General features: G+C 43.0%; 2 long non-coding RNA genes across 2 annotated transcripts in view; one reads left to right on the forward strand and one right to left on the reverse strand.

Annotated features, from left to right (window-relative positions):
* The window catches only part of LOC143940007 (uncharacterized), an 88,629-nt gene that overhangs the window by 8,402 nt on the left and 59,099 nt on the right, over window positions 1–21,128 (forward strand). The window lies entirely within an intron of this gene.
* On the reverse strand, window positions 4,659–8,189 carry LOC143940747 (uncharacterized). Its single transcript, XR_013263929.1, has 3 exons — window positions 7,807–8,189; window positions 5,468–5,651; window positions 4,659–5,099 (listed from the first exon to the last, which is right to left on the reverse strand). It is a non-coding gene; the product is annotated as an uncharacterized LOC143940747 (long non-coding RNA).

Below are 21,128 nucleotides of genomic sequence, written 5' to 3' on the forward strand. Positions count from 1 at the left end.
CTTGCATTGTCTCCTCTGCGGAGACAGAAGAACGAAGGATTCGCTGCGCTGGAGAGATGAGACATCGCTGGAGAGATGACCGTCCGTCGCTGGATAGCAAGAGTGGATTACCGCCGCTGGAATCTTTTTTTTTTTTTTTTTTTTTTTTAAATAAAGGAATTTTTCAAAAGTGTGTTTGTTTTATTTAACCATTTTTTACACTTTCTTTGTGAAATGGTAGGGGTACTTTTGTACCCCCTTACCATTTCAAACAGGGGGGGGGGCGGGATCTGGGGGTCCCCTTGTTAAAGGGGGCTTCCAGATTCTGATAAGCCCCCCGCCCGCAGACCTCCACAACCACCGGCCAGGGTTGTGGAGATGAGGCCCTTGTCCTCATCAACATGGGGACATGGTGCTTTGAGGGGTCACAGACCCCCAAAGCATCCTCCCAATGTTGAGGGCATGTGGCCTGGTACGGTTCAGGAGGGAGGGGGGGCCGCTCTCTCGCCCCCCCCTCTTTTCCTGCGGCCTGCCAGGTTGCGTGCTCGGATAAAGGGTCTGGTATGGATTTTTAGGGGGAACCCCACGTCAATTTTTTTTAAATTTGACGCGGGGTTCCCCTTAATATCCATACCAGACCTGAAGGGTCTGGTTATGGATATTTAGGGGGAACCCCACGTCAAATTTTTTCTTACATTTGAGGCAGGGTTCCCCTTAATATCCATACCAGACCTGAAGGGCCTGGTAATTGAATTTGGGGGACCCCCACGCTTTTTTTTTAATTTATTTATTTATTTTTTTATCAATGACTTTCAATGAGTGTTCTCTGTATTACGGGAGCCGACAATTCATAATAGCTGCGAGTGATTTTAAAGGACTTTTTTTCCTGCATAAATGACACTTTGTGCAGCGACAGTTCTAAGCCCCAGAAACATGAGCCCCTTCACAGGCATACTATAGACAACCCCCCCCCTACGAAATTTAAAGGAATATTACACTTTTATTGTTTCACTTTAATCATTATTAAAATCACTGCTCCCGAAAAAACGGCCGTTTTTAAAACTTTTTTTTGCATTGATACATGTCCCCTGGGGCAGGACCCGGGTCCCCAAACACTTTTTAGGACAGTAACTTGCAAATTAGCCTTTAAAATTAGCACTTTAGATTTTGAACGTTGGAGTCCCATAGACTTTAATAGGGTTCTAAAGTATGCTATATAGTATATATACTAGCTCCGTCGAATCTTCTTTATACATTCGACAGACACCATAAGCCTTCAAAGACAGATTCGACCGTAATTCATGTGGATTTTCGGACGAATGCAATTTTTGAACGAAAAACGAAATAAATAAAAACGAATTTCGGGAGTAACTAAATAAATTAAGTTTTCGGACGAAAACGAAATTCCGAAACGAAATATTTTACTCTGCACATGTCTAATCTTGGTGTATAACATGCATGTTTTGCATTATTGCTCCTTTTTTGTGGCTAAACAGGCATGTTAGAAAACATTAGATACACATCCCCAACTCAGGAACTTACAAAGTTCGAGTTTGGTAAAGTAAAGGCCAAATGAGACATTAGTATCCCAAGACTGTGACTGTTGCCTTCCTCAGATGGGGTGATCTGACCCCTCCAAAAGTCAAAATTTGAAGCCACAGACACATAGAAGCAGAACTATTAAATGTCCCTTATGATCCCCTGTCGATGTGTGCAGTTCTAAACATGTTATTTTTTAAACCCACAAAACACACAGGGGCTGATTTACTAAGATGAATGCACTGCACCGGTTCATACCTCCATTTGTGCGCCAGGTAAATTTTCAAGTGAGCATATGAACCAGCGCATGCATAAGCGCAACACATAATATGCCGGCGCAATTCATAGTAGCGAGCGCAGTATCATTAACAGTGCATTCACACAGGGGCAACATGACTTCCAGCGTGACTTTGGGAGACAACTCGGACATGACTTGAGTGTGAATCACAGCGCGACTTGCGGCAACTTACAACACGACTTTAAGTCACCCCAGGCCAGGCGACTTTAATTAAAAAAAAGAAAAACAGCATGGGTTCCCCTCCAAGAGCATACCAGACCCTTCAGGTCTGGTATGGATATTAAGGGGAACCCTGCGCCCAAAAAAATGGTGTGGGGTTCCCCTCAAAATCCATATCAGACCCTTATCTGAGCACGCAACCTGGCAGGCTGCAGGAAAAGAGGGGGGACAAGAGAGCGCCCCCCCTCCTGAACCGTACCAGGCCACATTCCCTCAACATTGGGAGGGTGCTTTGGGGTAGCGGCCCCCCAAAGCACCTTGTCCCTATGTTGATGAGGACAAGGGCCTCATCCCCACTACCCTGGCCGGTGGTTGTGTGGGTCTGTGGGCGGGGGGCTTATCGGAATCTGGAAGCCCCTTTTAACAAGGGGAGCCCCAGATCCCGACCTCCCCCCGTGTGAAATGGTAAGGGGGTACAAAAGTACCCCTACCATTTCACCAAAATAGTGACAAAAGGGTTAAAAATGACAGGAGACAGTCTTTGACAAGTCCTTTATTAAAGTCTTCTTTCATCTTCTTTCTTCTGGTCTTCTTCCTTCTTCCTTTCTTCATCCTTCGGTTTCTTCATCTTCTTCCTCCGATTCGCTTCTTCTTGCTCCGGTGTTCTCGTCCGGCATCTTCCTCCACGGCGTCTCTTCTTGGTTCTTGGGCCGCTCCGCGCAATGGGAGGCTCCCGCTGTGTGGCGCTTCTCTTCTTCTGACAGTTCTTATATGACACACGGTTTCATGCATCAGAGGGGAGCGGGGTCACCGGGTGGCCCCGCCCTCCATTATATAAGACCTGTCAGAAGAAAAGCGCCACACAGCGGGAACTATTTTGGCCATATTTGTTACTTGGACAGTCATATCTATACTTCCTCACATCACCCCCATAATATTCGCACTTCCAGCTTCTTTTAACTCTGAGTTGAATATGCCACGCGCCAGGTCTATAGCGCCACCCGTGCGCCAGCAACATGATAGTAAATGGGGAATTGCACTGTGTTACAGGTGCAAATGCTTTGTGAATACAAAAACGGCCGTTGAGCATCGCCGTGCGCCGCTACTCATGGCACAAATGCTGTGTAAATCATCCCCACAGTGTGTCAACATGTACTATCTCCCATCACAGGGTATCAATGGACAATGTTTCAGGGGTGCAATCCCTTCCTCTGACCGCCCCCCCCCCCCCAAAACGCCTCCATTGATACCCAGTGATGGGAGATTTCACATGTTGACACACTGTGTGTGTTTTGGGGCTTTAGCAAAATAGATGTATGGAAATACACACATTTTAGGCATGGGATCATGAGGGTAATAAGAATGTTAAGGCACAATGTGTGGGCATCTTCAAATTTGGGCTTTGCTATTCTTCAAAACACAGAAAACATTCCAATTCACATTCGTTTTGGCAGTGTTTCAGAACTTTCCTTCTCAAGATGCAAACCGAACCATGTTTTCTATATTTGTTGAATTTGGCACAGGTGATGTCATTTTCACTGTTAGTAATTCGCACAGTCGTTTTTACACTGTGGAAAATTCAGAAAACAGAACCTGGTGGTGCACCTAGAAGAGTGGAGTGGAGAAACACTGAATTCTGTCCCTAAACTTTGACATTTCAAAGTCATAAAAACATGGCAAATATTTAACCTCTTGAGATCCGCGCTACAGCCGAATGACGGCTACAGCGCGGACCTGCTTTGCCGGGACTACGTCTATTGACGTCGTCCCATGTACGAGCGGCCTGCGCGCCCCCTGAGGCGAGTCTATGAGACTCACCTGATCATGGATCCGAGCAAGGGGTCAATCCCGACCCCTTACCACGGGATCAGCTGTCAGCCAATGACAGCTGATCATGTGACAAAACAGAGCCGGTAATCGGCTATTTTTCCTCCTCGCTCTGTCAGAGAAAGAAAAAGCCGATCACCGGCGGCCGTGATCGGGACATCAGTCCCGATCACGGCCAGCGTATCAGTGCCCACCTGCCCCCTGCCAGTGACCCCCAGATAATTAAAAAAGTGCCACCCAGCAGTGGCACCCATCAGTGCCCATAGTGCCACCCAGCAGTGCCATACATCAGTGCCCACAGTGCCATACATCAGTGCCTAAAGTGCCATACATCAGTACCCACAGTGCCACCTATCAGTGCCCACAGTGCCACCTATCAGTGCCCACAATCTGGCTCAACAACATTGCTGCACCTCAGTGCCACATATCCGTGCCCATCAGTGTCATCTACCAGTGCCCATCAGTGCCGCCCATCAGTGCCCAGCAGTGCCACCTATCAGAGCCACCTATCAGTGCCCCTATCAGTGCCCATCAGTCCCATCTATCAGTGGTACCTATCAGTGCCCCTTAGTGCCACCCATCCATGCCACCCATCAGTGCCACCTATCAGTGCCCATCTTTTCCCATCAGTGCCGCCTTATCTGTGCCCATCAGTACTGCCTTATCTGTGCCTATCGGTACCACCTTATCTGTGCCTATTAGTGTCGCCTTAACTGTGCCTATCAGTGCCCACCAGTGCAGCCTATCAGTGCCCACCAGTGCCGCCTATCAGTGCCCACCAGTGCCGCCTCATCAGCGCATTTCAATGAAGGAGAAAAATGACCTGTTTGCAAAATTTTATAACAAACTATTAAACATGATTTATTTTTATTTTTTATTTTGCATCTTTTTTTGTTCGTTTAGCAAAAAATAAAACTCCCAACTGTAATTAAATACCACCAAAAGAAAGCTCTATTTGTGGGAAAAAAATGATAAAAATGTCATTTGGGTACGGTGTTGTATGGCCGCGCAATTGTCATTCAAAGTGCATCAGCGCTGAAAGCTGAAAATTGGTCTGGGCAGGAGGGGGGTTTAAGTGCCCAGTAAGCAAGTGGTTAAAGGGCAAACAGGAGCCAACAAGTGGAACAAGAACTTTCAGACTAGGCAAGAGGAAATTTAAATTTGGCAAGCATGTCCACAAAATCTCGTATTCTTCACTGTAAAGCAGTGGCAGCCTTCTTGATTTTTGCCAGATCCTTCAAGCAATGCAACATATCTTCACTCATTCTGCCAGAAGTGCATCCTGGAAGATCATGACCTAGTAAGAAGAGTAAAAAGTATTAAGGGAACAATGGTCAAGTGGCTGAGGCCCTACATAGTGAGTTTATGGTCAAGTTACTTGTCAAATTACATAAATAGTAACCTACCCAGTCTATTGTTGCTTGCAACCTGCTTGCCCTTCAGACACCTACACTACTAGGAATGTACACATGCAAATACTTTGTAATCTTGTCCCTGGTGCCTGGGTCTCCAAAACTCCCCGACCTAGCTCCTTCCACCTCTTCCTTCTCCATGCTAATGTTAAGGCACTACATACTTTGCTAATGTGTGGAGTGGGTGTTTTGTTTGGACATCTAAACACTCGACATGTATACACATTTGAAGACAGATTCCAAGAATACTTACTTGCGCAAAAAAGAGGCTCCCGAGTCCCGAATACTTTCTTCCTCTTCTGGGTCACTTTGGCTCTCAGTGTGACTCTCGTAAGGGGATTGGACGTCCACAATGGCAAGTTCTTTGCTGGGTCCAGGAGTCAGATCCCATGACTCCAAACAAACATCCTGGGTGAGCTCACCACACTCACTTTCCTCTAAAAAGAAACAATACACCATTCATTAAGCCACACCAAGTCCCATCTGTTTCTAGCATCCATTGCAGATAGGGTATATAGGGCAGCATTAAAGACTAGGGTATATAGGGCAGCAATACAGACCATGAGGGATTACGGACCAGGGTATATAGGGCAGCTTTACAGACTAGGCAACATTACAAACCAGGGTATATAGGGCAGCATTACAGAATATGGTATATAGGGCAGCATTACAGACCAGGCAGCATTATAGACCAGGGTATATAGGGCAGCATTACAGACCAGGGTATATAGGGCATCATTACAGACTAGGGTATATAGAGCAGCGTTACAGATCAGGCAGTATTACAGACTAGGGTATATGAGGCAGCATTAGAGACCAGGGTTTATAGGGCAGCATTACAGACTAGGGTATATAGGGCAGCATTACAGACCAGGGTATATAGGGCATCATTACAGACTAGGGTATATAGGGCAGCATTATACACCAGGCAGCATTACACACCAGGGTATATAGGTTGTTGTTACAGACTAGGGTATATAGGGCAGCATTAGAGACCAGGGTATATAGGGTAGCATTACAGACCAGGGTATAAAGGGCAGCATTACAGACCAGATAGCATTGCAGACTAGGGTATATAGGGCAGCATTACAGACCAGGGTATATAGTTACATAGTAGGTAAGGTTTTCCTTTATACCGGTCATGTGATCAGTGTTCTCATTGCATGCCTGGGTAAAGGTCTGGTTTGAAATTTTGTAAATATTGTGTAAAGTCCCTTTTAGGAAAAAAAATAATTGTAGGGTCATCCTTAAGCTTTATAGAAGACTATTATCCAGACTTGCAGACTGGTTGGTTAGAAAAAAAGGGAAGTGAACATGCCCGCCTAACCATACCAAGCCTCATGCTAATTGCAGGAGGACCTTGCAAAAGGGAATTAGTAAATCCAAAGAGTCGTATTGTTCCACTCTTTGTAGACTACTGAAAATATCAATGAAAATATGATCTATCAGAAATGATTAAAAAGATCATGTGATCGATCTAGATCAGTTCTTTGGCACACACGTGGATATTTATTAGACTGTTCAGAAGCAATTAACAAAATTCGGGCACAGCCAATCAATTTGGCAGAGTCATAATGGAGTAAGAGCTCACTAAATCAATTGAATGGATGTCTTTGGTTTGCAATTTTTATTCGATTGGATTCGTTTATTGATAATAAAATGACCAATTGAATTACTATGCGCTTACATGTGTAGCCACCATAAAGCTAATCATCAGAGTTTAGTTAGATGTGCAACCAAAACTTTTTACCATTGAATTTTTAGTAAATTAGGTCCAATACCTACTGACAAAGTGTTGTCATTAAGCAAGAATTCTCAAGCCTCACAAGTGTCCCTGAAGGATGAAGGGGAAGTCATGACTTTACAGGACAGCAGACAGAACAAATGTAAACTCTAGTTAAGGTTTTCTCCACTGTTGGCTTTATAATCTGGGAGCAGCTGTATAAACTGTCAAAAAATGTTGGATTGGGAAATTATTATCTAAAGTCTAGGGGTCAGCTTTAGATCGCAGGTCAAGCCCCTTTCACTTTCCTGAATTGTTGATATTTTGCTGAGGAGCCCGGTTGCAGCCTTTGACCCAAAGTCAAAAAGCACTGTGATCACGATAACAGGGGAGCTATAGAAGGGCTGCGAACCAGCATATATATACACCCAAGGAGCTCCACAGGTATATAGGCAATCAGCATTTGCTTTAATGTGCCAGCAGCCAGCCATCACTGATTTTTCACATTTGAGTGTACCTATCCTCTAATTAAGCCCTTCGTTCATTGTTTTTCTTCTCCTCAAATGCATACTACTTAGCACAGTAGGCGGCAAATTAACTAGCACATTCCATTCTAGGTAATTCTAGCAAGCTAAAGGCTTTGCACTAGTGAGCACAGGGTGGGTTTCATGATGAGTGGCTTCTAATGTTGGTATTTACAAACAATTTACACCTGCATCCCATACCTTTGTCATGTTTTTATCCTCAGGACATGAATTAAATATAATAAAAAAAGTAGCAATGTAAAATATAGAAAATAACAATGTAAATATTATACAATTACTGGAATAGTCATAAGACACACTGCAGGAAAAAAGAATAGTACATACCTCCTACATTGAAATAAAATGTGTCTCAGTTTTCTGAATTAAAAAATATATATAATAGCCTTATACATATCAATTATTAATATGGCTGACTGGTTCACATTAAATGCCGTATTCCAAAGCCTGCTGCAGATAATTACATAAAATCCTGAGGCTTTTTTGTGACTCAGTTTCTTTTTCTACAAAATCGACATGATGTACTGATCAGCCTCTTCTGCCTTGCTTCTCTCGCAAACAGATCTGGAAAATAGGAAGAAAAACAGAAATATTTTTGCAGTACAGTTCTTGATTGATGTGTGGCATGCATTGAAGTCAAAACAATGACCTCATTGCTTGCCTATTCGAGTAGGATTTATCCAGCTTTGCTTAACCCGTTCTGCATCTAAAGTAGTGGAGAACTGGCTAATTCTGGTCCAGCTGTCAAAAAGGTTTGATTTGTCTCTAGATGCCAGGGTTACCAAATTACCCCTTTAACCACTTGCTTACTGGGCACTTAAACCCCCCTCAGTCCCAGACCAATTTTCAGCTTTCAGCGCTGATGCACTTTGAATGACAATTGCGCGGGCATACAACACTGTACCCAAATGAAATTTTTATCATTTTTTTCCCACAAATAGAGCTTTCTTTTGGTGGTATTTAGTTACAGCTCGGAGTTTTATTTTTTGCTAAACAAACAAAAAAAGATGCAAAAAAATAAAAAAATAAAATCATGTTTTAATAGTTTGTTATAAAATTTTGCAAACGGGTAATTTTTCTCCTTCATTGAAGTGCGCTGATTAGGCGGCACTGATAGGCTGCATTGGTGGGCACTGATGGGCTGCATTGGTGGGCACTGATAGGCTGCATTGGTGGGCACTGATAGGCTGCACTGGTGGGCACTGATAGGCATAGTTAAGGCGGCACTAATAGGCACAGATAAGGCGGCACCGATGGGCACAGATAAGGCGGCACTGATGGGCAAAGATGGGCACAGATAAGATGGCACGGATGGGTGGCACGGATAAGTGGCACGGATGGGTGGCACGGATGGGCACTGATAGGTACCACAGATAGATGGGACTGATGGGCACTGATAGGTGGCACTGATAGGTGGCTCTGATAGGTGGCACTGCTGGGCACTGATGGGCGGCACTGCTGGGCACTGATGGGCGGCACTGCTGGGCACTGATGGGCGGCACTGGGGTGCAGCACCTTTGAGGCAGATTGGGTGGCACTGTGGGTGGCACTGTGGGTGGCACTGTGGGGTGGCACTGTGGGTGGCACTGTGGGCACTATGGGCACTGACGGGGGGCACTGACGGGGGGCACTTACTTTTGCTTTTTATTTTACTTCAGGATGGCACTGCGGGAGGCAGGTGGGCACTGGCAGGTGGCAGGTGGTCCCTTGTATTGATGGCCGTGATCGGGACTGATGTCCCGATCACGGCCGCCGGTGATCGGCTTTTTTTTTTTCTCCTCGCGCTGTCAGCGCGAGGAGGAATAATAGCCGATTACCGGCTCCGTTCTATCACATGATCAGCTGTCATTGGCTGACAGCTGATCACGTGATAAGGGGTCGGGATCGACCCCTTGCACGGATCGGTGATCAGGCGAGTCTCATGGACTCGCCGATCACAGAGCGCGCCGCGCGCGCCCCTCAGGGGGCGCGCAGGCCGCTCGTAACCGGGACGACGTCAATAGACGTCGTCCCGGAAATGTAGGTCCGCGCTAATGCCGTCATTTGGCAATAGCGCGGTACCGAAGTGGTTAAATCAGAGGTGTCCTCAAAGCTAAATAATAAGTTAAGATCTTAGGATAATGTAATTTGACTTGAATTTAGTGAACCACCCTAAAGCCTCGTACACATGATCCGATTGTTGGCAGGGGATTGTGTGATGACAGACTGTTTGCCTAAAATCCGACCGTTAGTACGGGTCCTTCAGACAATTGTTGTCCAACTTTCAATCAACAAATGTTGGATGGCGGGCTAGTAAATTTTCAGTGGACAACGGTCTGTTGTCAGATTTTCATATCGTCTGTACACAAGTCCGTCACACAAAAGTCCAAAGTACAAACACGCATGCTCAGAAGCAAGGACAAGCTGAAAGTGGTCGGTCTTGTAAATTAGCTCGTTCGTAATGAAGAAATAAAATTTTTGACCCTACAATTTATGAAATGTTGAAATGCAGCGCACATTCTCTTCTTCTTTAATGGGATAATAATGAAGCTGCTATGCTGATGATACTGATGGAGTTATGGCAAATGTATGTAAAAGGGCTTTTTTTTTCTAGTGATATCAAGAATAATATTATGCTTATTGTTTTATTTTTTGAGCAAGTTACCACAACACCATTATCCTGTAGTTTTTAAGATCAAAGATACAACTATGTTGGTGTCCCTTGTTAATTTTACATTGTATTTTTGAAAATGTAACTGCCTACTCCCAAACTGTCATTTGAAGTAAAACACAAAGCCAAGTATTATTCTCCACAATTTATTTTTATTTTTTATTATGCATTAAAAAAAGAAAACCAATTAAATTAGATATGCTATCTGCCATCCAAATATAAAGAACTTAACCAAAAATTGCATTCTATGCCTACAAAAATATAGAAAATATAACAAATAAAATCATTATTCAAAAAAAAAAAAAAAACAGGGGTAGAGGTGCAAATCTCCAGACCAGCGTCCTTGTTGGGGGTCTTGTGACTGGTATTGCCACTGACCACCATGCTGCTGTGGTGTGTGGGGTGGCTGTGGTGTGTGGGTTGGCTGTGGAGGCAATTTGGTCCCTCACCCCCTTTTTGAGGAGCTGCAGGATGAGTTCCTCACACCTGCTCCTTTGCTCACCATCCATCTGCCTTAATTTATTGGCAGTCAGCATGGAAAATTCCTCAGCCTCACTGGGTCTGTCCGGATGGCAGTAGTGGCCTGGCTAAGGAAGGCAGCTGTAGCCTCCTCCAGATTCATGCTCTTCCTGGCCCTTTTAGCAGCAGGGCATAGGGGTCAAAAGGGAAGGGCAGTCTGGCACCCCCCCATTCTAAAACTTCAACAGCAGCCACTGGTCCACTGGTGGCAGGAGCCGCGATGACATCACTCCTGCGTATGCATGCGGGAGCCACCGTTTACGACACAGGACTCTGAAGGAACGGCCTGGGTGACTGTTCCGTCAGAGCACATGTGCTTGTGATGTCACCAGCTGCATGTTCATTAAATATCTCCAACGGTGCACGTTTAGGATATATTTACAGTACTTATAGGTAAGCCTATAGTAAGGCTTACCTCTAGGTAAAATTCACGTCTGGAAGTTTGCTTCATGTTAAGCTTCACTGTAGACTGCTCCAGAACTAGTTTGAGATTTGGGAGTCATGGAAGACTGCTGGAACCAGTGTGTGCAAGGATGTTAAATGAGAACAGATTCTTTTTAACTGCCATTTTGGCGTGGAGGGCAATGTTTATTTTGAAAAACCATAAAAACCTAACTATTTAAAGTGGAAGTAAACCCATCGATTTAAACAGTTACAAAAAAAAGCCATGCCGGGAATGCTAACTGCACATTGGCTGTGATCTCAGCCAAACTATCAAACCATCCAATGGCTGGTATCAAAAAGAATCACATGTGCAGCACCATAGCAGTCGAAGATTAAACAGAGGCAAAGATGGCAGCTTCCTTGGCTGAAAACGATAGGGGAGTTTACTTCCACTTTAAGTCCCAAAATGATGTCACACATGGGTTCATACTGCTGTATAGTCAATGAGGAGTACTGTGCAAGAGGAATTCATTTGCAGATGACAGCAGAAAAACCTTTCTGGAAATAATCAGCATCAGCCTTTGGCTGGTAAGTCAGGACCTGTAATTCCACAGTAGCCGGAGATCCAGAGGTTGTGTATGGAGAGGGTCACAGGTTGCCTAAATATGTTTTAAATGTTCCTGTATTTCTGCAGTTTGGGTGTAACCCCAAACCAGTCTAATTTATAGTGGTTGTGGGGTAGGTCTTTCAAAAGCATAATTCCATTTCTGGCTGGCACCGTGCCTCTATTTAAAGCAATTTAGGATAGCGTTCCCTGCCAAGAGGCTGATGCTAATTGCCCTTACAGCTTTGTCTATCATGACTTCTGTTTATAAGTGTAACTATAGTGTCAGGCCGGTGACAGCGTGCCTTAGAGCTGTTAGGAAGTCAGCACTATTCTGATGTTTAGCTCTTACTCTATACAGACCTGTATGGTTTAGACACATTGAGGCAGTACCTTTTAATTGTTTGGGGAATTTTTGTCTTTCTAAAGCTCAACTTTGTTTGTATTGGACAGAGTATTGAAGAATTTAAATTTCTGTTTTTATTTACGTGACCCTATTGGGGAGATTGGGGAGATTTTCCTATACTTCCTGTACCTACAGTGTCCATCCAAGAAATAGGGGTCGAGTTGACACCTGGGAGGCTGGGAGACACAGCAACCAATAACATCATTGGAAGATCTGCACGCTGTACTAAAATTGTGTTTTCTTTCTGTGTTTTTATTGTAGAGGTTTTCTGTCCCTTCTGGTCATGACAGTAGAAACATGAATAAAAACCTGACAGGGATCCTTCCCAATTTTCTCTAAAACACAATAAAAGGTTTTGGTTGGGATTTTAAACCCAGATTTCAGCCATATCTGGATAGCATGGGGACGGGATAAAAGCTGTCTGAGGTTTTTGTTTCTATCTGTGTCTTCCATGTTCACTTCATTTCCTTTGTTTCAGAGGGATAAAAAGAGAGAAAAGACACAGACAGAAATAAAAACATTTGTGAAGTTCAAATCCTTCCCAAGCTTATTTAAAAGTGTAAAAGAAATTATGGGTGGAGTTCAGCTTTAATAACATTGGCATTACTTTTTCCAACTGGCTATAATCATATTTTTAAGATTTTGTTTTGGCTGGTGTTCTTTTATAGGCGGGTTCACACTAGAATGCATTTCCCTTGCAAAATGCAATTGTTAATGGCACCCCAAATGCAGGTCATAAACAAAGCATGTTAGTGACCATCAAACTGCATGGCACTACAGTACCATGAGGTTTGGTGTGGTGCAATCTTTTCCACGTCCCAGTACATTTGGCAGCCATTGAAATGAATGGGCTGTCAAAACTGGAATACGTGGGACCCAAGTGGTCCTGCGTGCGTTCCAGCGTGAACTGGCCCTTAATGAGAGGCTTTAAAAAAGAACTATTGGTAAAATGTGTTGCTCCCCAGGGGGCGTAGTGCTATATGCACTTTTCTTTTCTTATCAGTGCGTGATGACTGTAGCTCCATCCCCATTTGAAGCCCACATTATGGGCATTTCTGTGAGGGGAGGAACAGCCAGCACAGGGCCCTCCCCCTCTTTAAGCTGAGTGATCTGTCACTATTATGAATGAAGAATCAGCTCTACATGTTCATTTGTACAAAAAAAAATCACTCAGAGCTTCGGCTCTCAGTCAGTATGTGCCAATGCACAAGCAGCTGCAGATACATTGGACATTGCTCTGAGTGATTTCATAGTATTATAAATGAACAAGCAGCACCTCATTCATAATAGTAACATATAACTTAGAGCTGCGGCTCTGTGTATCTATCAGCGGCTGCTTTTACACATACACAGCAAGGCCAATGGATCACACAGCACTACAACACTGTGAGCTTTGTCTTATAAGAGAACGATCAGCAGTGGTCAGGCCAGTGGCATGTATAACACAGCCCAACATACTGATCACTCATTTATAAAACGAAAAGATCACTCAGCACTTTTTATGCCACTAATATACACAAAGCATCGCAGGCTGTGTGATTTTTGATTGTGTAAAGCAATGCTCATCTCCAGAGCAGCCACTACCACCAGAGACCAGAGCTCTCAATCATTAGTCCATCTTCTTTCTAACACTGTCATTGGATGGACAAACGGACGGAGGGAACCTGTCTGACCACGCTGCTTAGAAACGAAGGGATGTTCTCACTTTTAAAAACTTTTCCACAGGTACGCTGCCCATGAAGTGTTGGGAGTGCACTTATCTTCCTTCTCTCGACTAATATTTGTTAGGCTCCTTTCACATGGGTTGGATACCGTTCCGATCAGCAGGGGATCTGTGAGCTAATCAGCTGCTGATTGGAGCAGAGCATGCGGATGACAGGTCCGCGTCCGCTCAGTTTCTGCAGAGCAGACACAGACAGGGCCTGTTCTGCTCTATATAACATGAAATGAGAACAGTGATAATATGCTATAGTAACCATGAGAATGGTGAATAGATGGGCATTGAAGTTCCTACTAGCACAATCACAAAGTTATAAAATAAGGTGCCGAGTGACTCAACCTACTGCCAGTTACCCATAATCCATGGCATTTTTTCCCTACAATAGTAAAGGGAATAAGACTAATGGAATCCTGAGCACAACCTTACCACTGTAGCCTGGGCAGATTAGTTTAGCTACTGATTAGGATAACCACAGGCAGAAGATAAAGGGCTCAGGAAATATAAATTATTTGTTGATTTAAAGCTAACCCTGAGATGACAGGTGCCCAGTCCAGCCATATTTGGCCCTGGATGTTTGTGAGGAACGACGATCATTTGGAAAATTTATAGGGTCTGTCACAATCGCTACTGTAGCACGACTCCCTTGGGGACTGCTTGAATTTACCTGCTCATCTGCATCACCATGACTCTTTAAACATTCCAACTCATCTGACACTCTGGGTTCAGACATCTTTGCACCACCTTGAAGTATTAAGTCAAACAACCCAGTGTGTTTATATTTTCTTAACATTTACTGGAATACTTCAAAGAAGCTCTTGTTACACAGAGGAGGTAATAGATCAACTGAGCTTTGGATAACAGTCCTAGCTCAGCAGAAGAATTCCTCTATAATAATACAAGTTAAGGCAGTTTGACAATAACAGAATATTATATACACGTATGTACAACGAAATACAACTTGAACATGACCTGAAAGGATAAACAAGAGTTGAGCATTAACCTCCCGAGTATGGCTCGGGCTGGGATTTCAGTACCACGAGCGGTAACCCCGAGCCAGACTCGGGATCGCATCGCTGGATACAGGGAGACATACTTACCTTGTCCCCTGGATCCAGCGATGTCCTCCGCACTGTGTGATCGAGCTGTCCTCTGCTCGATTCACACAGTGCCCGAATGCCGCCGAGCTCCGTTCCCTGCGACGTTACGGCGCACTGGAGCGGAGATCGGCGCCAAATTCAAAAAAGTAACAACACACAAAACACACACAGTACTGTAATCTTACAGATTACAATACTGTATAAAAAAAATTACACACCCCCTTTGTCCCTAGTGGTCTGCCCAGTGCCCTGCATGCACTTTTATATTATAAATACAGTTTTTTTCTGCCTGGAATTTGAAGATTGTCCATAGCAACCAAAAACTGTCCCTTTATGTCAAAAGTGATTTTAGACCAACTAGAAAACAGCGATAATAAATTATAATCACTTGCAGAATTGAGCGATAGCGATTTGTGGGGAAATTCATCACCAAACACTAAATCTAATGACAGCGACAATTCTGCAAATGAGCAAATTTCAGTGTTTTTGGATTTGATTACATTATTGAATCATTTTTATTATTATTTATTATCATTATTTATTATATTATAAACTTTATCATACCCGGGATGTCTGCTAGACTCTGGTTTGAACAGAATTAATAGAGTTGTTCCTAAGAATTGCAGGCCTACAATATAAAACGCCAAATTTCCATGCAAAATAATTGTACCGCTTTCAGCACCTAAAATCAGAACTAATCATACTGCCAGGGAGGTTAATTCTTGCAATACTTCTAAAGGGAAACCCAGGCTGGCCTATTTAACCTTTAATCCTAATGAGAGATCAAGCAAAACAAGAATGATATGAAGGCCCTTTAACCTCCCTGGCGGTATTCCCGAGTGTGGCTCTTGGAGAATTTTCAGTACCAAAAGCGGTAACCATGAGCCACACTCGGGATCGCATAGCCGGATCCAGGCAAAGTTACTTACCTTGTCCCCAGGATCCTGCGATGTCTCCCCACTGTGTGTGCGAGCTGTGTCCTCCTCCGGATCTATCACAGTGCCAAGCTCCATTCCTTTCGAGCGTCGCAACGCATGGGGATGGAGCAATTCAAAAAGTGAAACACACAATACATACAGTACACTGTAATATTACAGATTACATTACTGTATCAAATTATTTCACATCCCTTTTGTCCCTAATGCTTTGTCCAGTGTCCTGCATGCAGTTTTATATTATATATATTGTTCTTTCTGCCTGGAAACTTGATATTGTCCATAGCAACCAAAAAGACTCCCTTTAGGTAGGTAATAGGTAACCAACAAATAAAGCATAACTCCAGCTAAGGCTTCATGTACACTGGCAGCTCCCAAACTTGAGACCATGTACACATAGGCTTTTAGCAGAGTTTAGGAGCTGACACATTTAGGTGAGGTGAAACCTCCCTCTCCTGAACACAGAAGAATTGCATTCAGGATAGGAGCGTTTTGACCATTGGCTGTGGGAAAACACAAAACGCAGCAAAAACTTGGTTTGCGTTCTTGCCACGATTTGCATTTTCCTAAAGCCCCGGTCAGGGTAGGCTAGTGTACATGTAGCCTTACAATGTTTTTACAGTTACAGCAGCAGGTTTTGTTTCATTTAGAGATAATGGTTTTAACTGAATAAATAAAAACATTGTATACACCTCATCACTGGAGGGGGCGCCACTCACCCCCCCTTTCCTGGCCTAAGGGTCTGGTATGGATTTAGGGGGAGCTCACCCAGGTTTTTTTTTATATTTTGGCATGGAATTCCCCTTAAAATCCATACCAGACCCAAAAGGGCCTGGCATGGAATGAGGGGAGGGGGGGACCCCCACACTGTTTTTTGGGGATCAAATTTGTGTTAACTGATCAGATGTGTGATTTATATGTGTTCCCATAGGAGGCAATGAGCCTGGAATTCACATCTGAACCACACCGCAGTGCTCAGAAAACAGAATTTGCATTAAATTTGCTCTGCTGCTGCCCCGTATATACAGTGGGGAAATTAATTAGTTGATCCCCTGCAGATTTTGTGCGTTTGCCCACTTACAAATAAATGAAGGGTCTATAATTTTTTATCATAGGTTTATTTTAAATGATACAGACAGAATATCAACCAAAAATCCAGAAAAAACAAATGATACAAATGTTATAAATTGAGTTACAGTTCAGTGAGTAAAATTTGTATTTGATCCCCAAGCAAAACATGACTTAGTACTTGGTGGAGAAACCCTTGTTGGCAAGCACAGACATTTTTGTAGCTGGTTACCAGGTTTGCACACATCTCAGGAGGTGTTGCAAGGGATGCCAAAGATCTGATGTGTATCAGCAGGAACCAGCCAAGATTCGAACCGTGTATGGGCAGGCTGAATGTACCAAGTTGATCGATCAATTAACTTGGGTACAACCAGCATGCCGAGTTTTACCTGCAATTATTGCTAGCAGATGCATTAGCCGCTAGCAGTAATCACTGTCTTCGCCCAATGACAATGGCCTGGCAGAAGGGATTCTCGCATCAGCACTGTCTATGGTTGCAGGAAAGAAATGTGCCCCGTGTATGGCCAGCCTTAAGCCTTGTACAAATGATTGGACTTTCCAATGGGAAATGTGTGATGTCAGGCTGTTGGCAGTAAATCCAACTGTGTATATGCTCCATCGGATAATTGTCAAAATGAACCAGCAGCGGTCGGTCTTAAACCAGCGTTCGTAATGGAGAATTAACATTTTTGACATGGCAAATTATGAAATCTCGAAAACGCAGCGCACAATTCTCTTCTTCTTTAACCACCTCAATACAGGACACTTAAACCCCCTTCCTTCCCAGACCAATTTTCAGCTTTCAGTGCTCTCTTACTTTGAATGACAATTACTCAGTCATGCTACACTGTAACCAAATGAATTTTTTATCATTTTGTTCACACAAATAGAGCTTTCTTTTGGTGGTATTTATTCACCACTTCATTTATTATTTTTTGTAATATAAGCGAAAAAAGAGCGAATTTTTTTTAAAAAAAACAAAATTTTCTACTTTCTCTTTTAAAAGAAACCAAAAAAATCTAATTTTGGCGAAAATTTAGGCCAAAATGTATTCTACTACATGTCTTTGGTAAAAAAAATCCTGATAAGTGTATGATCATTGATTTGTGTGAAAGTTATAGAGCCTACAAGCCATGCTATGCATAATTGAAAATGTATCAATCCTAATGCACTGATGGCCTATCTCAGTTCTTGAGGCCCTAAAATGTCAGGACAGTACAATAACCCCCCAAATGACCCCTTTTTGGAAAGAAGACAGTCTGCGGTAATTGGTAAGAGGCGTAGTGAATTTTTTGAAGTTGCAATTTTTTCCCCACAATGCTTTGGAAAATTAAGAAATATATATATTTTTTTTTTTTCACGAAATTATCATATTTACAAGTTATTTCTCACACATGGTGCAGGCATAATTGCAATTACACCCCAAAATACATTCTGCTATTCGTCCTGAGTATGGAGATACCCCATGTGTCAGACTTTTCCACAGCCTGGCCACATACAGAGGCCCAACATCCATGTAGCACCATCAGGCATTCTAAAGGCATAAATTAACACATTTCAACACATGAAACACATTTCATTTCCTGAGTACCTATTACATTTTTGAAGGCCCTGGAGCACCAGGACAATGGAATTACCCACAAAGTGACCCCATTTTGGAAAGAAAACAACCCAATGTATATTCTGTGAGGCATAATGAGTCTTTTGAACATATAATTTCTTTCCACAAGTTTTTGGAAAACGTGGAAAGAAAATGAAAACCTATTTTTTTTTCACAAAGTTGTCAATTTAGAAGATCTTTCTAACACATAACATGTACATAGCCAAAATGACACCCCAAAATTCATTCTGCTACTCGTCCTGAGTATGGCGATACCCCATGTGTCAGACTTTTCCACAGCCTAGCAACATACAGAGGCCCAACATCCATATAGCACCATCAAGCGTTCTAAAGGCATAAATTACACATTTCATTTCCTGAGTACCTATTACATTTTTGAAGGCCCTGGAGCACCAGGACAATGGAATTACCCACAAAGTGACCCCATTTTGGAAAGAAAACAACCTAATGTATATTCTGTGAGGCATAATGAGTCTTTTGAACATGTAATTTCTTTCCACAATTTTTTGGAAAATGTGGAAAGAAAATAAAAACCTATTTTTTTTTCACAAAGTTGTCAATTTAGAAGATCTTTCTAACACATAACATGTACATAGCCAAAATGACACCCCAAAATACATTCTGCTACTCGTCCTGAGTATGGCGATACCCCATGTGTCAGACTTTTCCACAGCCTAGCAACATACAGAGGCCCAACATCCATATAGCACCATCAGGCGTTCTAAAGGCATAAATTACACATTTCATTTCCTGAGTACCTATTACATTTTTGAAGGCCCTGGAGCACCAGGACAATGGAATTACCCACAAAGTGACCCCATTTTGGAAAGAAAACAACCTAATGTATATTCTATGAGGCATAATGAGTCTTTTGAACATGTAATTTCTTTCCACAATTTTTTGGAAAATGTGGAAAGAAAATAAAAACCTATTTTTTTTTCACAAAGTTGTCAATTTAGAAGATCTTTCTAACACATAACATGTACATAGCCAAAATGACACCCCAAAATACATTCTGCTACTCGTCCTGAGTATGGCGATACCCCATGTGTCAGACTTTTCCACAGCCTAGCAACATACAGAGGCCCAACATCCATATAGCACCATCAGGCGTTCTAAAGGCATAAATTACACATTTCATTTCCTGAGTACCTATTACATTTTTGAAGGCCCTGGAGCACCAGGACAATGGAATTACCCACAAAGTGACCCCATTTTGGAAAGAAAACAACCTAATGTATATTCTATGAGGCATAATGAGTCTTTTGAACATGTAATTTCTTTCCACAATTTTTTGGAAAATGTGGAAAGAAAATAAAAACCTATTTTTTTTTCACAAAGTTGTCAATTTAGAAGATCTTTCTAACACATAACATGTACATAGCCAAAATGACACCCCAAAATACATTCTGCTACTCGTCCTGAGTATGGCGATACCCCATGTGTCAGACTTTTCCACAGCCTAGCAACATACAGAGGCCCAACATCCATATAGCACCATCAGGCGTTCTAAAGGCATAAATTACACATTTCATTTCCTGAGTACCTATTACATTTTTGAAGGCCCTGGAGCACCAGGACAATGGAATTACCCACAAAGTGACCCCATTTTGGAAAGAAAACAACCCAATGTATATTCTGTGAGGCATAATGAGTCTTTTGAACATATCATTTCTTTCCACAAGTTTTTGGAAAATGTGGAAAGAAAATAAAAACCTATTTTTTTTTCACAAAGTTGTCAATTTAGAAGATCTTTCTAACACATAACATGTACATAGCCAAAATGACACCCCAAAATACATTCTGCTACTCGTCCTGAGTATGGCGATACCCCATGTGTCAGACTTTTCCACAGCCTGGCCGCATACAGAAGCCCAACATACAAGTACCACCTTCAGGCTTCTAACATATAGCATGTACACACCAAGAATTACACACCAAAATACATTCTGCTGAGCAAAGGGTAAAAAAAAGGCTCACCTGTGGTTTTAGCAGACAGGGACACCGTTCCAGAGCAGTCAAAGCATTTTCTAGACAGCCAAAGGAAATGTCCAGGAATTGTCCAGGCAGCAGACAGATATGGAAAATTATGAACATGGTTCAGTACAGTCCAAGGTTTAGCAGGCAGTTCAGGCATAGGCATGTCCAGTTCAGGTGGCAGGCACAGGCATGGCCAGTTTAGGTGGCAGGCAAAGGCAGGGCCAGTTCAGATGGCAGCAGGCGGCACTTTGTACATTGGGCCTTGGTCAGGTAAGACCCGAGGACAGGGGTAGAGGCTTCTTCCCACCCAAATCTCTACGAAGCCTCCGAGTCTCCAGAACCTAATCCGAGAAAACGAAAAACCTGGAGAAAAAGGTTTTCTCCACTCGGAAAACTTTTTCTGGAGCCCCTCACATGTGAGACCCCTGTGCTGTACAGTGGCAGGGCAAATGATCAGTTCAGGAGGCAGGCAAAAAGCATGGTCATTTAACAGGCCGAGGTCAATTCACGTTGAAGGCAGAAATATGTTTGGCAGAGGCATAGTCATTTAACAGTCCGGGTCATACACAGAAATGGCAGAAAGTGGATACTGGAAAGAAATCATCTTCACTTTACTAATAGTTTAGTGAAGTATGATAGGTTCGATAGCAAGTTCCAATGCAGAG

This window comes from Lithobates pipiens, unplaced genomic scaffold (genome assembly GCF_037356315.1).
Source record: "Lithobates pipiens isolate NorthernLeopardFrog02 unplaced genomic scaffold, aLitPip1_a1.2 Scaffold_3, whole genome shotgun sequence".
Taxonomy (NCBI): Eukaryota; Metazoa; Chordata; class Amphibia; order Anura; family Ranidae; genus Lithobates; species Lithobates pipiens.